The sequence below is a fragment of the Chelonoidis abingdonii genome, chromosome 19, assembly GCF_003597395.2.
Source record: "Chelonoidis abingdonii isolate Lonesome George chromosome 19, CheloAbing_2.0, whole genome shotgun sequence".
Classification (NCBI taxonomy): Eukaryota; Metazoa; Chordata; order Testudines; family Testudinidae; genus Chelonoidis; species Chelonoidis abingdonii.
The window spans coordinates 33,041,984-33,058,875 of NC_133787.1; the positions used below are offsets into that span (position 1 = coordinate 33,041,984).

The 16,892-nt window shown below is 41.4% G+C and overlaps 1 long non-coding RNA gene across 1 annotated transcript; it reads left to right on the plus strand.

The window, feature by feature from the left end:
• The first annotated feature begins 3 nt into the window (after positions 1-3).
• On the plus strand, positions 4-14,507 carry LOC116816701 (uncharacterized). The gene is made up of 3 exons (XR_004371791.2): positions 4-102; positions 2,343-2,419; positions 14,114-14,507. It is a non-coding gene; the product is annotated as an uncharacterized LOC116816701 (long non-coding RNA).
• The last annotated feature ends 2,385 nt before the right edge of the window (positions 14,508-16,892 follow it).

The window sequence follows — 16,892 nt, forward strand, 5'->3', positions numbered from 1 at the left end:
TGGCGGTTCCTAGCATGCTTTGAGCGGGCTTGGCGGGGAATCTGAGGGTGGGGGAGCTGCGCTCTGTGCTGCGGAGGCTGGACTCGGCCAACAGGGCTCTGGGTAAGGGAGGCCGGCCTAGTTAGTCGGGGGTTGGCAATGGGTAGTCGCGGGGCTGCTGGCCAGCCCAGCTTTCATTCCGTCAGCCCCCGCCCCGCCCTATGGCTGAGCCCCGGACTCCGACTGCCTGGTGCCCACGCTGGAGACCCGGGCCGTGGGGCCTCAGGTTTCCAAGCCCCGGCTCGAGCGCCCACACTCGTGGCACTGTTACCCTGCCTGACTGCCTCTGGCCCCGGTCTCAGCCGTGCTAATGTGTCCACACTGCCCCACCGGGCCCTTCTGACTGGGGTATGTGGCATGACGTGAGCTGCGCCCACGCTGCAAAATAACAGGCCTTGGACCGGCATCACAATGGGCCTTGGCCCACTCCACTAGTGCAGTCCTAGGAACCAGGGCTTGTGTGCTCGCTGACCCGAGTCAGACTGATTTGTGTGTGGATGGAAGAGGGCCCAACCCTGAGTAGTGCCCAGGTTTAAGGCGCTGTGTGGACATACTGTGTGGGGCTCTGGTCTCTTAAATTCTTACATTAGAAAATCTGGGTTCGCAGTGCTGGCTGGTGGTTGTCAGAGCCTGCCACTTTTCTCCCTCTGGGGCTACTTCTGAACTATACCGAAGTCCCCATTTTGAATAAGGGCAAATCACATTTTCATGATGCTCAAACTCTGGTGTGATGCTCCACCTGACTCCTCTGTACCCCAGCCTGGTATTGTAACTTGGATGCTGTCTCAAAACTTCCCAAGCTTAGTCTTGTGGGAGCAATCCAAATCCAGCTGCAATGTATAGTTCATGCAATTGAATAGATGTAGAAGATGGCCATGCTACCTAATTAAGTCTGCATGAGAACGCTGGAATCACCAGTGCTGCGAAGCCAAATCCTGCATCAGGGCTGATATGAACAATGGTTTTAAGCAACTGTGTTAGAAACTAGCAGAGGTGATATAGCCTTGTGGTTAAGGCACTACATTTGGACTCAGGACATCTAGGTTTATGCTAGTAGTTTGGCGTGACCAGTGATTTTGGGTGCCCCATCTGAGGCCATAGGCATAGACTCTGTAGGTGCTCTGGGGCTGGCACACCCATGGGGAAAAATTGGGTACTAAGTGGCAAGCGCTAGGCGGGAGGAGGGGGAACACAGTACTGTACGCGAAGAAGTGGGGCCAGGGCGGGGATTTGGAGAAGGAGTCCAAGGGGGGTGGATTTGGGGCAGGGACTTTAGGGAAGGTGATGGGAGGTGGCGGGGCCAGAGGCAAGCACCCACCTGCGCCAGGAAAAGTTGGCACCTATGTCTGAGGCCCCTTTAAAGAAGTCTGATTTTCAGGAGGTGGGTGTTCAGCAGATCAGGCACTTCAAGATGTTTCAAGTTGGGCACCCAAAGTCTGAAGAATTTAGGCTTACCCCAACTCTGCCACAGCCTGCCTGTGTGACCTTGATCTTTCTGTACTTCGGTTCCCAATCTATAAAATAAGTAATTATACTTCCTCCCACCTTTTGTCTGTATTGTCTATTTAGATTGTAAGCTCCTTAAGCTGGGGATTGTGTATGTATACTGTCTCACAGAAAGAAGCCCTGCAAATGCTTGGGGTCTTTAGGTACTACTGTGAAACAAAAAATTAAATGAAATAATAGCATGACCATGAAGCCTGTCCTAAATGCCAATTTCACGATGGGAAATTTAAATCAGGTGGTGCCTTAGAATTCAAAACCTATTATCTTTACAGTTGTCTGGCCAGAATCAGTGTCTCTGTTCTTCTATTTTAGTTATTCAGTGCCCGTGGAATCACTTTCTGTATCTAGAGCAAGTTGCCAGATTCTGAGCTTTCATCACATTGTTGTAAATCTGGAAGAACTTTGCCATCTTCTGAGTTGTTTGTGCTGGGGTTATATTGCAGTAGGAATGCAACCATGAGGAGTTGGGGTAACTAACACGTGGCTTAGCCTCTCTGTGTAGGCTGGCGCTCACATGACAATGTTAAATGCAACAGTCTTATCCTTTACCTGAATACATACAGTTATGTTCCACCATGATGTAACTTTCCAGTGTAAACAAGCCTTTTATGTCTTGTACAGTGCTAATACGGGTTTGTTACTAAGCAAACAATGCATAATGGTAACAGAGTTCAGTAGAATCACTACAGCTTTACATCAGTGTACTTTATGTCAGAATTTTATCCAAGGAGTCTAAAACTTAACCGTAACAAAAAAAAAATGTAAAATCGCATTACCAATGCTTTTCTTTCTTTCAGAGACATGTATTCAGTCACTTGGGGAATGTCAGAAAACACTCCAAAAATCAATTCAGTGTCAGAACTACTTAAATCACGTAAGCATGATTACAGTTTCTAGTTTTCAAAAATATTAAGGGGAAAGTAGGAAAAATGTGCTACTTTTTTGTTTTGTTTGTTTTTAAATTTGTGACTGGTAAGAGTAAAACCAAGAAAGTTAAAAATTCATTAATTGTACGTTATTTGTTAATCTTTTTAATAGTGTTCACTTTTTATCAATAGTGTGTTCCAAGGTAAAATTTATACATAACATCTGAAACTAATAAGGTATTATGTATTTATTTTAGCCCCCTGGTTTAAAATTTAACTATATATATATATAAAAAAAAAATTCCCCTCTCACCCCTATGGGTGGTATGTGTCTTCCTCAACCTCGGGGTACACCCATATATATCATGGGTGTACTCTTGTGAACATTTATTCATTCATATGCTTAACTATTTGCAGGATTGGTCCCTAATATGTAAACATTTGAGAAGTAAGATACTGAGCCTTGAATTTCAATTGAGATCTGCTAGCATTGTCCCATAATGGATTCTGATGCGATATTGGTACTTTGTACTGTTAAAACAGATTGTACCTCCACCTGAATATGTTGAGACACACTTATAGCACAGTGTGGAGCAATATTATCCTAACTACTGCCCTGATCCTGCATAATGCTCTGTATGAGGAGGGCCATGCTCTTGCATGGAGTCCTATTGATCTCAGTGGTATTCTATGTAGGCTCACAAAGCTATTTATGCAGAGCAATCTGTAGGATCAGGATTTAACTCTCTTGTTAGTAATGGTTTTATGTACACCTCTGCCTCGATATTACGTGACCTGATATAACGCGATAAAGCAGTGCTCTGGGGGAGGGGGAGCTGCGCACTCCAGTGGATCAAAGCAAGTTTGATAACGCAGTTTCACCTATAACGCGGTAAGGTGTTTTGGCTCCCAAGGACAGCGTTATATCGAGGTAGAGGTGTACTTTCATTCCTTTCTTGCCTTCAGCATGTTAACTGTTATATGGAGTGTTAAGAAATTTAGTTCAGATTTTTTGGTACCTACTGGCAAATATTGATAAATATAGGACACTGTAATGAAGACAAATATTAGGCTTTTGCTCTTAAAATTGCCAGTGGTGTATTTTTTATAATAGTAACCCCACAAATAATCAAAGCACTGTATGCGTGGGGGAGTAATTAACTCATTAAACCTCACAGCATCTATGTGAAAAAGGTGAACAAATATTATTCTCATTTTATGGTGGTAGAGCTGGGTTTAGAACTCAGGCGTGTACGGGCAGGAAAGGATTTTTGGGCCCGTCCCCATGGAGATTCAGCTAGTCCATACTGCCTCACATTTTAATAAAATAACACCTCTGGCTTTCTTAATACTGTAAGGGTGCTTACTAATGTCATGTATATCATATAATCTTACAAATAGACTTCTCATTCTAGTTTCCTTGTTCTTACACGGTGGAACACGTCTTTGAAATCTTGCACAAGTTTTAATTCCAGTTGGCTGAGGTGGGCTGAGGTTTACTGCTTCAAACATAGGCCTCGTCCACAGTTCAAATTTTACTATTTTTTTAAGTACTCAACATATCAGAGACCTGTGTTCCCTCTAAACTGTGCGGCTGCCCAGGAGTGATTCAAGTGCTACACACTTGATTAGCAGAGCTGCGCACATCCGGCAGCATTTGTTCAGGTGCCCCGCTCTGCCCACTGCTTTGCAGCCACATTGCTCCTGCAGCTGCTCTCGGGACCCTCCTGCTGGCTGTGCAAAGCGGGAGGGGAAAGGGGAGCTGATGTCAGGGTGTCCCCCTCCCCCTGTACCTCATCTCCACAGAGCAGGGGAAAGGGGACAGGGCTCAGGATTTGGAGCAGGAGACAGCTGCTGAGGACTGAATGAGCCTCTGGGCGGTGAGACTTCCCCAGCAACCAGCTTGCACAGTCTGTGTCTGTCTCTGTCTGTCTGTCTCTCCCTCTTCCCTCCCCCACCCTGCCCACGTACCCCATCTCTGCAGAGTGGGGAGGAGGGGATAGGGCTCAGTTAGGAGCCAGAGAGATTTCAGTGAGTGCCTTAAAGAGCGCATGGCATCTCTCAGAAACTTCTCCAGCAGCCTATGCACATGCAGTCTGTATCTCTCTCACCTCCCAACATATACTTGTGGTGGTGGTGGTGGTGTTACTTTTTGGTACTTCCTGCAATGCACATATATTCTCTGTAATTTTATTCTTTAAAGTGTGTTAATTTAGTTTTTGACTGGTCTGTGCATTTCATAATTTTTATTTCTCTTACACTTAAATGTAATTATTTGAGGAGTGAGTTCTAAAAGGCTTAATCTGTCCTGGCTGGAGTAATTATCCCTATGGTAACTTTGAAAAATATATTTAATATCTAGGTTTTTTGTTTCTACTGGTGGCGCACATCCACACATTACCTCGGCGCACATAACAAAATTTATTCCACACATGGATGGAAAAAATTAGAGGGAACATTGTCAGAGACCCAAACATATTATAACATGGTTTGTCTTGCCTGTGTGAAGAGGATCAAGCTGTTATAACCCTTTTAAGGAATTGCTCTCTAACCTGGAATCCTTAAATGGTAAAATGCCTTGTGTAAATGGTGTCTTATTTGTCATGGCTTTAAATGAACCTGAATATCTGTGCAGTGAGGCATAGTGATGTTTGAATCAGCAGCTAAATGGAGCAAAGTAAGCAGCTGTAGTGAACTGCATAAACTATGAAGAATGAGCAGCAAGCTCATTAATACCCCAATTTTTAGCATGCTGATTCTCTGCTTTTTAAAATGCTTAATTAGTAAAATGATTTTGTCATCAAATCACAAGGCATGAATCATAGAATATTAGGGTTGGAAGGGACCTCAGGAGCTCATCTAATCCAACCCTGTGCTCAAAGCAGGACCAATCCCCAGATGTTTACTCCAGTTCCCCAAATGGCCCCTTTAAGGATTGAACTCACAACTCTGGGTTTAGCAGGCCAATGCTCAAACCACTGAGCTATCCCTCCTTCCCCAACTGTACTATATTGGAGGACAAGACAATAAATTCCTATGAGAATCCACCGTACTGGTTTACTTTTATTGGGAGAATAAACTTTAATTATGCTATTTGATATGATATAAACTGATTAATTTTGGTTTTGTTTTCCTTGGCTCTTCAATTGGAGGGAAGAGGGAAACAAGACTTATAATTGCAAATGTGTTAAACCCATGAGAGCCCAAAACATCCTAATGGACTTGCAAAATGTGTAAAACAGTTTGGTTTAAATTATACAAAAACAGGTGGAAATAATTGAGTATATTGTGGCAGGAGAGAGAGTGCTTTTTAATGTCTGAAATAGAAATAAATCTTGATGCTTCTTAAAAAGGAAGACTTTTAGGATGGTCCTATGGATAAAACAGTTGGACAACATGGGTTCTGCTGCTGACTCAGCTGTAGACTCTGTGACCTTGAGCAAACCACTTTCCTCATCTATAAAGTGAGAGTGATATTGCACTTATCTGCTGTTATGAAGCTAAATTCATTAATGTCAACAAAGCACTTTGATTTCCTCAGATGGCTGGTGCTTTATAAATTACTCTTGGGGGAATTCTGTGCCAAATAATTAATTTCTGCACACAATATTTTAAAATTCTGCATATTTTATTTGTCAAAATAACACAATATAATCACAAACAGTTTCAATTATTTTGGTAATTTATTTCAAAATACATGTCAGCAAGTATGTCTGTAACAATACAGACAACAAAAAAGATTCAGGAAATGTTTTTTGACAAATAGATTCCTTACTAGGTATATTAATATAGAACTCTGAATAATAATTCATTTAAACTACAGTACAGAACCATATTTCTCTCACCCCTCAGAAGCAGTGCAAAGGCTTGTGGGAGTCAGGGGTAACAGAGTTGCTGAGGGAGAGGGAAGTAAATTCCTGGGAAGGAGCCTGGAATTTGGCATGTGGTTGGGTACAGGTGGGAAAAGTATGGAACAGGTGTTTTGTGGGGTGGGAAGAGATTGTTAGGGAGCATCCCCCCATGCAGATCCTGGATGACCTCTAGCCTCTCCCATCCAGTCAGGCACCTCTGCTCCTGTCCCCATGTGACCCTGCACCTCCATGTGTCCCTCCACCCCCACTGATGCCCCATCCCCATGTGGCCCTGCAATCCCCTCAGCCAACCCCTACCCTCATCTCCATGTGTCCCTGCATGGCTTGTCCCCATGTCTCTGTGCCCCCACTCAGCCTTCCTCCCTGTAGCTCTGCACCCCTTCCCCTTCTGCCCATGTGTCCCTGCAACCCCTCAGCCAGCCCCCTCCCATGTGCACCTCCCTCCCCACTGTGGCCCTGCACCTCCACTCCCATTCAGCCCCTGCCTCAGTCTGTCCTCCCCCACTAATCATTATGAGCCCCTGTCTGACACCCCTAGCAGGCCAGTACTATCTGTCTCCCCATATCCCCTGTCGCATGACCTGGTCCAACAGGCGCTATGAAGAAGGCAGGCTCTTTTTCTTTCCTGTCCTAGCTGGGGCTGGCCAGGAGTGGTCGCTGTGGTGGGCAAAAGGCAGAACACAGCAACTTTTCAGTAGAAGCTATTTTCTGCAAAAAAGAAAAAAAAAGAAGAATGAAAACTATGGGCAGGGCACCAAATATGCATGCACATGGCGGTGCAGAATTCCCCCAGGAATACTTGACCATGGTTAGGTTACTGATGCCACTACTGATCATGCTGACTAGTATTGTCTCATTGTTTCCTTGCACTTCTCTGTCTCTGTATCCTATTGTCTGTTTATATTATACTTAGATTCTAAACTCTCTGGTGCAGAGATTCTTTTTGTTCTGTTTGTGCATCACCTAGCACAATAGGATCCTGTTGCATGACAGAGGCTCCTGAGTATTATGGAGTAATACTTAGTAATAAACAGAATCAGTTATGTGGCTTACAGATTTTTGGCATGTAAGCAAGTCTGATCCTGAAAATTGAAACCATGCCTTTACCTAAGGGTCTTTATTGTTAACATGGTATTGCTCTTAGAAAGTCTATGTTTAGACATGCAGACCCCCCCCCCAATGCACTTATCTCAGCATAGAAACCATCCAGCAGGAATAAGTCCTTTCATTATTGAAACTATTTGTTCCACAGCAGGAGAAGAAAAAAAAGATTTTAAAGTTAATGGCATTTGCTGTTTTCTCAACACTAATTCAAATAGCTTGATATTTGCTCATTTAACAATTCTCTCATCACTCTTTCTCTGACCTACCTTTCTGTAGAATGTGTGTGTGGGGTGTGTGTGTGTATTGTTTTATTCAAACAATACTTCAAGCACTGACTGGAAGAAAGTGGGAGCTGATGATTAGAGCAGAAGATTCCCAGTCAAAATACCATCATCAACTTTGAAATCCCTTTCTCTTCTTACTGTGAAAGAACTTATCTCTGAGACCAGTCATCCAAACTTTATTTGCCTCAGTTTACCCATGGGTAAAATGGATGCGGGAGTAATCTATTTTTTACAGGAATCTTGTGAGGCTGTAAGCTGTTTGTGAAGCATTTTGAGATCCTTGGATGAAAGGTGGTGTGTAATAGTTTGCCTTATGGTGGTTAGAATTACACAGTACAAAAGAGGTGTGTATATTCCCTATATATTTCTTCCAGTGCATATCAAACATGACATAGCACAGCAGTGCCAATCCAGTCCTCCGCTTCTAATGTTCTCATCAAGTTTTTGGATGAATATACTTTTATGTGTGGCCAAAAGTCAAGTCAGAAACAGACTCCATACTATGACCTAGTCAACCACACACCTGGGTTTTACTTTTCAGCAGCAAAGTGGTAGGTTTAATATTTAGGCAGTTGCCTCTGCGACTACTGTATTATTCACTCTGACCTGGCAGATGGTGCTGTTGTACCACACACCTGATTTGACACCTTTCAGAGATGTTTTGCAGAACTATCATAATTATATCATCGGTACCATAGCATCAGTATTTGCATTTTAACTACTGACTAGGGGCAGCACATTCATAGCATACCAGCAAGCTACAGGAAAAGAGAGACTAGCTATTTTGTTCTGGATATGCAAGTCCAGAATCAGTACTATTTATATTGGATAGTTGCTCTTGCCTGTGTCGGGATGTAGAGCAGGCTTTCAGTGTGGTGTTATATGATGTATACTGCTAGAAAATCAGTGTTTTGGGGTCGTCTGTAACAGTTCTAAAAAATGTCACAAATATTTTTAGCACATGAACTTGATTCTAAGGATTCAGGCTTGATAAGAAATATTATATATGTTTTTTTCTGATGAATCAAAAATTTACCTTTTTCTTCTATCAAAGTCCTCCTTTTAAAAATATAGATTTATGTAAATTCAAGGCAGGCATTTTTGTTATCTGTTGGGATTTTTTATAAAAATTAAAAGAAATCTTACATATTGTGTGGCAAGTTAGTATCTAGAAAGGTCAGAACTCCTGACTTTTCTTTTATAGCTTTAGCATCTGTTTACTGATTGACTTTGAACAAGTCAATTTAACCAAACTTTTCAAAAGTGGCTGCTCATGTTGTGTCGCCATGGTTGGGTGCCCTATTAGAGGCATTTAGGGCCTAATTTTCAGGGATGCTGAGCACTGACTCCAGCAGAAGTGAATGGACACTTAGAAACTCTTAAACCGTTTCTATATATCTCAGGCTGGGCACCTGAAATTAGTGAACAACTTTAAAATGTTGATATTAACTTTTCTTGGCTATAGTTTCTCCATTTTTAACAGGGGTGCTATACTTCCTGGCTCACGCGTGTTATGAGGTTCAAATATCTACTGTTTGTAAATACATTGATTGGGAAGTATAAAGTTATTGCTGCTGTGTTTTGGGGGTGGGGGAGGCTTAATTTCATATTCTATAATTTTAAGTACAAAGGACCCAATCCTTGGTGAATAGTTCCGGTAATTCAGCACAGCTATTTCTGAAAGCAAGAGTCGCAGGATTTAGCAGTTTTGCTCCCAAGAGTCTAAAACCATTTAAAAGTAAATGTATTCAAAACTTCTGTAAAAGACTTAAAATATTGTTGGAGAGAGAAACTTAAATGCAAGATTTTCATAGCTGTGTCTGTTCTCATAAATAAGGACAGAATCTGAGTTTCAATTTTGAATCTCTTGGCTTTAGTCACTTGAAACTAGACTTCCAATTATTTAAATAAGACTATAATTCTGAGATAATATATATTAAGTTTAATGATAAATTGAATTCCCATTGTGGTTGATGTTCATCCAAATGCACTGATCTACAGAATGGATAACAAAGAAGGTTTATCACACGCTAGTAATTCATGCAGCTATCTGTGAATCCATCCATTTTCATTGTTGCGTGACAACCTCACTTTCTCATCTTGAGAGCTGTGTCAAATCAGCCTGCCATGAATTCTCAGCTCTAATTGTTGAAGGTGGGAGATGCGCTTCCTTTGATTACTTGGAGGAAATTAAAATCTCTCAGCTGCATAAACTTCAGGTCACATGTAAGGTACAACATATGTAACTATCTTAAGGCAAACTTTCTCTTTGATCTGTACATCATACTGCATTAACTGTGCACCAACAATGAATCTGTAGGTACAAACAGCAGTGATGTGGGAGGTATTTCAGCAATAACAAGTGTGACATAACTAAAAAGCATGAGTATTCCTGGTCACATTTTTGAAGCTCTCTCCTCCACAACTTCTGGATTCTCTTTCCTTCCCACCCCCCAATAAATATGCACGGAAGCTTTGTGCATTGTATTGAAAAAGAGAATACCCAAAGGGCACATCCTTACGACTTCTGATTTTTTCAGAGAAATCCATCCATATTTTGCTATTAAACTGGGAGAAGGTACCTAGCAGGGTCACCTGGGTCTGTGATTGGGCTGTGTCTGACACCAAAGTGGGAGGGGTTGCATATTTTCACTAATGATTTGGATAATGGCGTGAAGAGTCCGCTTATAAAACTTGTGTCTGACACCAAAGTGGGAGCGGTTGCAAGTGCTTTGGAAGACAAGATTAGAATTCAAAAGGACCATGACCTTGGATAATTGGTCTGACATTGACAGGATGAAATTTAAATAAGGACAAATCAAAGTACTACACTTTAAGAGGGAAAAATTTAAATGTACAATTACAAAATGAGGAATAACACTAATACTGCTGAACAAGATCTGGGGTTTATAGTGGGTCACAAATTGACTATGTGCCAACAGTGTGGTGAAGTTGCAAAACAAGCTTCTATTTTGGGATGTATTAATAGGAGTGTCCTATCTAAAGCATAGGAGGTAATTGTTCCTCTTTACTTGGCACTGGTGAGCTCTTTGCTAGAGTTACTATGTCCAGTTTTGGGCAACAAACTCTAAGAAGAATGTGGACAAACAAGAAAGTCTAGAGAAGAACAACAAAAATGACAAAAGGCTTAGAAAACCTGATCTATGAGAGAGAAACACAAATTGGGCATGTTTAGTCTTAAGGATTAAAGATAGAATGGGGATCAGTTAAGTCTTCAGCTATGTTAAGGGCTGTTATACAAAGGGGAGTAATCAGTTCTGATATCCACTGAAGACAGGGCAAGAGTAATCCGTTTAATCTCCAGCAAGGGAGATTTAGGTTAAATATTAGGAAAAAACTTTCTAAGGATAGTTAAATACTGGAGTAGGCTTCCAAAGGAGGTTGTTGAATCCCCCTCACTGGAGGTTTTCTAGAACAGGGCTAAACAAACAGCTGTCAGGGATGGTCTAGTTTACTTGGTCCTACTTCAGCACAGAGGTCTGAACTAGATCACCTTTGGAAGTGCCTTCCAGCCTTTCATTTCTAAGATTGTATATCCAAAATGACTGTATTTTATAAGAACTTTAGGATTGTGAGACAGACCAACCGAAGCATGGTATATAGAATTGTAATGTGTCCAGTGGGATATCTGGTGTATGCAAACAGAGTATGCTGAAAGGACATCCGAGGTATTTCTCATACTTCAAAAGTTTCTAAACAAGATCAAGTGGAGCAAATCTGAGCCCTCATCCCTGGAAAAGCAATCCCACTGGTACTTCTGCAAGACCCAAGTTTCAGTATTTATCTCTCTCTTCTTTACTAACTGCTTGAAAGTCCCGTGCTATTGTCCAGCAGACAATATTACCAATCTTTTCCAAGTTTCACGAAGCAGTGTTTCTACAATTGTCAGTGTCCGGATCTGACAAGAATCCCTAGCATCCCTGTGCTGGTGACATAAGTAGACCTTACGATTAGTACTGGAAGAGGAAGCTAGTCTTGTGGAGGAAGTGAGAAAGGTATTCTGGGTTCTTTTTATAAAAGCCCTTATTTTTCTTAAGTTTTATATCCGTTAAGATGTAACAGGAGCATACTTTCACTTTCTGAATCAATAAACAAATTAATTAGTATTTATATAATATCCAAACTATTCATGAAGCTTTACAGTGACCCAGTAATGCCCCATCCTGAAGAGTTGATAGTTTTAGGGGATGTTGATGTCACAGAACAGTGGTGGTGGGCTTATTGTCCTAGCCATTGGTAAATATGGAAGAATGGTAACACAGAATTGGGAAAGATCTAACAAATTGTTTTCAATGCAAAAAACAATGTAAGTGGTCTTGGGGATGAAGCAAATCTGGAAATGAGAAGCATTCAAACTGTCCCACTTGCCATGCCCCTCATATTTGTGATACAGTGGCTGCGGTTTAGACAATAGGCTCCCAGTTTTCGAGCATTAACAATGTAAAACAAGCAAACATGCAAAGTTCTTAGCCTGCATATGAATTCCACCCACTACTAAAAAAACCCCTCAGTTTATATTATTCAAGACATAGTTTGGTAACAGAGAGGGGGAAAGAGGAAATATTGAAAGTGAAAGCAAAAAAGAAAACCCTTTTAAATGGATGCAAATTTAGGGGGGATGGTCTATTTTTAAAAGATGGCATTTAAAATGTAAAATCAAAGGGCTATTCTTACTGAAAACTACTGAATGGTTGGACTCATTATTGTATTTCAAGGAGATGACCCTGCTACTGAAGCTTTTAACCCTGGTAGGTTTTGGTATTATTTATTTTAAAACTTCATTCATGCGGAAACCGTGGCAAGATTCCTTGCTTTAAATGCATTTAATCTAAAATGGTTTGCATATAATATACTTAACTACTGTCTGATATTTACAATAGCACCACTATCTTCCACCCTGATATTCTACCTCTGTGCCCAGTGAAGTTTGACTATGGACCTGTGATAATGTCTCATAAGGAAATTTGTCCAAAAGTTAGACTCATAGACTTTAAGGTCAGAAGGGACCATTATGATCATCTAGTCTGCCTTCCTGTACAACACAGGACACAGAATCTCACCCACCCACTCCTGTAACAAACCCCTAACCTATGTCTGAGTTACTGAAGTCCTCAAATCGTGGCTTAAAGACCTCAAGGTGCAGAGAATCCTCCAGCAAGTGATCCGTGCCCCACGCTGCAGAGGAAGATGAAAAACCTCCTGGGCCTCTGCCAATCTGCCGACCCCAAATATGGCGATCAATTAAACCCTGAGCATGTGGGCAAGAGTCAGTNCCTCCATAAACTTATCAAGCTTAGTCTTGAAGCCAGATATGTCTTTTGCCCCCACTACTCCCCTTGGAAGGCTGTTCCAGAACTTCACTCCTTGGATGGTTAGAAACATTTGTCTGATTTCAAGTCTAAACTTCCTGATGTCCAGTTTATATCCATTTGTTCTTGTGTCCACACTGGTACTAAGCTTAAATAATTCCTCTCCCTGATATTTATCCCTCTGATATAGTTATAAAGAGTAATCATATCATAAACCTTTGAGCAGCACTGATTTATCGGGTTCGTTCCAAACCATGCAAAATCAAGCGGCTTTGCTTTGTTTGGAGTTTGTTCAAAACCAAAAGCTCCAAAAGAATTTGAGTTTGAGAATCCAGGGAATCTAAATGAAACCAGGGGAAAAACACCCATGAATTTCTTTGAGGCAGCTGCTTTCTCACTCATCTATAGTTAGTTGCAGGGGCTATAGAGTCAGTTTGAGACAAGTTTGAATTATACCATATAAAGCACTGAATAATGGCAAGGTTACGTGGTTACAAACATTTCTTCCTTTTGTCAAGCTATTTATCTTCCATTTGCAACTCTTATCTGTACAGTTTGCTTTGTCTGGAATGGTAACACTCAAGAATATGGTAACATGAGAATTATTCAAATGTGGTGTATAGTGGGATTTTATCCACTCTAAATAACTAAGCATCTGTTATGTTCCAGTTACTGTTTGATAATTGATTGACTGTTTTGCATCTTCTATAATTATGTAATGCAGTAGCATTGCTGTCTTGCCTGTACAGTTCTATTTCATTATGGATGTGGTCAACTTAATTATATGACAGCAAGAACTGGGAATAGCATATAAGTACTTGCCAAGGGCTTGCACCTGTGAGGTTTCTATCCCTTCTCAATTTTCATTCACCTCAACAAAAGTTGAGTGCTCTATGCATCTCCCAAGCATGCTTAGGTTTTGGTTGTAAATGATTTACTACAAATAATTAATATTTTTGCTGCTCTGGGGGAACGAGGAGAACTGAATAGCTGTGGAATTTGACTGTATGACCTGCAGCAATGAGTTTTTGTCTAGTTCACACAGTAAAACCAGGATGATTGAATCTTGCATTTAAATACCTTTCTTTCCCCCTACCCTTCGTCTTTTACAGAGTATCTAGCCTATCAAAGCTGCATTTGTGCCAAATGAAGATACTAGAACTGTTTCTGCAGCAATTTAACTCTTCATCTGTCACAGCAATGTGTAGGAGTCAAATTATAAGTATATTCATATTTGTGTATAATTAACATCAAACATGCAATAGATGAATTGAAACTGAACTTTTTCTCAATTTCTGGATGACTTTGTGTAGAGGGGAATGTTATCTTAATTGTAGAAGAGTTGCAACTTGTAATAATTGAATTTCCTGATGCTGTGCAATAGTAGTCTTCTCAATTCTAGGCTCTAACGTCCATAGTTAATTTATTTTGTAACATGTACAGATCTGTTATATTCCAAACAATTCTTGGTATATTGATTGAATAAAGTTACGTAGGGAAAAGTTACCACATTAGTTACTTTGCCCATTGTGTTTTTAACAAAGCACAGGATTTTTTTTTCTTTCTGTAATTGGTGCTGTAGCAGTATGATCTAATATGGCCAAGGCTTTGTTCTGCTCCTAGTTCTGCCACTGATACATTATATTATACAATCGTGGGGAAGTCATTTTAACCTTTTTGCACCTCTTCTGGTCCAGTTTTAAAATAATGCCCTCCGTTTGGTAAAGCACTTTGAACTCTGCAGTTATACAGTGATTGTCACCTGTAAAGTATTATATTAATATTATAGCCAAACTAAGTGATAAACTCCCATCTGCCGATAATCTCTTGCCTGGTTTTGAAATATTGTTCTCAGGAAATATGTGTTTTATCTGTTAGGAGCAGGTATCTGCTAAGTTACTTAATGTTAGCTTGATTCATTCATAATGTGGCTGCAACCTGCAAGATAGGACCATTTTTATCTATTTTAGGGTTTTTTTTAATAACTTGTAAGCTGTAGGCCCCTTACTATCAAATAAAAATTCAATTCAGAACCATCAGACCCCCTTCCACTCCCCCAGCCAGAGCCCACACCCCTACCCCAGCCCGCTCCCACACTCCAAACCCCTCGGCCACAGCCCAGAGTCCCCTCCTCCACCCCAAACCCCTCATACCCCACCCCACCCCAGAGTTCGCACCCCCAGCCAGAACTCACACCTGAACCCCCTGCCCCAGCCTGGTGAAAGTAAGTGAGGATGGGGGAGAGCAAGCAATGGAGGAAGGGGGGATGGAGTGAGTGAGTGCAGGGCCTCTGAGAAGGGGTGGGGTAAGAGTCAGGGTGGGGCCTTGGCAAAGGGGCGAGAACGGGGCAAGGGTGTTCAGTTTTGCACAATTATAAAGTTGGCAAGCATAGCTCTAGCTGTCTCAGACTCATAGACTTTAAGGTCAGAAGGGACCATTATGATCTTCTAGTCTGACCTCCTGCACAACGCAGGCCACAGAATCTCACCCACCAACTCCTATAATAAAACTCTGACCTATGTCTGAGCTATTGAAGTCCTCAACTTGTGATTTAAAGACTTTAAGGTGCAGAGAATCCTCCAGCAAGTGACCCGTGGCCCATGCTGCAGAGGAAGGCAAAAAAACCCCAAGGCCTCTGCCAATCTGCTCTGGAGGAAAATTCCTTCCCAACCTCAAATATGGCGATCAGCTAAACACTGAACATGTGGGCAAGACTTATCAGCCAGACACCCAGGAAAGAATTCTCTGTAGTAACTCAGATCCCACTCCATCTAACATCCCATCACAGACCATTGGGCATATTTACCTGCTAATAATCAAAGATCAATTAATTGCCAAAATTAGGCTATCCTATCATACCATCCCTTCCATAAACTTACCAAGCTTAGTCTTGAAGCCAGATATGTCTTTTGCCTCCATGGCTCCCCTTGGAAGGCTATTCCAGAACTTCACTCCTCGGATGGTTAGAAACCTTCATCTAATTTCAAGTCTAAATTTCCTGATGTCCAGTTTATATCCATTTGTTCTTGTGTCCACATTGGTACTGAGCTTAAATAATTCCGCTCCCTCCCTGATATTTATCCCTCTGATATATTTATAGAGAGCAATCATATCTCCTCTCAACCTTCTTTTGGTTAGGCTAAACAAGCCAAGCTCTTTCAGTCTCCTTTCATAAGGCAGGTTTTCCATTCCTCACATCATCCTAGTAGACCTTCTCTGTACCTGTTCCAGTTTGAATTCATCCTTCTTAAACATGGGAGATCAGAACTCCACACAGTATTCCAGATGAGGTCTCACTAGTGCCTTGTATAACGGTACTAACACCTTATTTCTACTGGAAATGCCTCGCCTGATGCATCCCAAGATCGCATTAGCTTTTTTCACAGCTATAGCACATTGGCGGCTCATAGTCATCCTGTGATGAACCAATACTCCGAGGTCCTTCTCCTCTGTTACTTCCAAGTGATGCCTCCCCAGTTTATAACAAAAATTCCTGTTATTAATCCCTCGACCTTCTGCACCTATCTGCCCCAAAATATGGACTTTGCTGCATGCCCTGAAGGCAATAAATGAGAGTCAATTCCAAAGTTGGGGGTGGGAAGCCCTCATTAAAAAAAAAAAAAAAAGTATCCCTTGTTTCTTCTACCGGCAAAGAGAACTTCAATGCAAGAGTTCCCCTAATGACATTTGTGTCAGGATTGCGTAAGGAGAGAGGCAGTCTCTCCCTCTAGATTATTAAATGTTTAAAGGAAGTTTCTCAGGTTATGAACATGAATGTTTATTAAGCTGTCAACACACTCCAACTATCCTCTGGCAGGATCATTCTCCACACAAGAGCAAAGAACCCCTGTGGTAGCTTAAGCTGAGACACCAAAAAGTGAGGCTCACAAA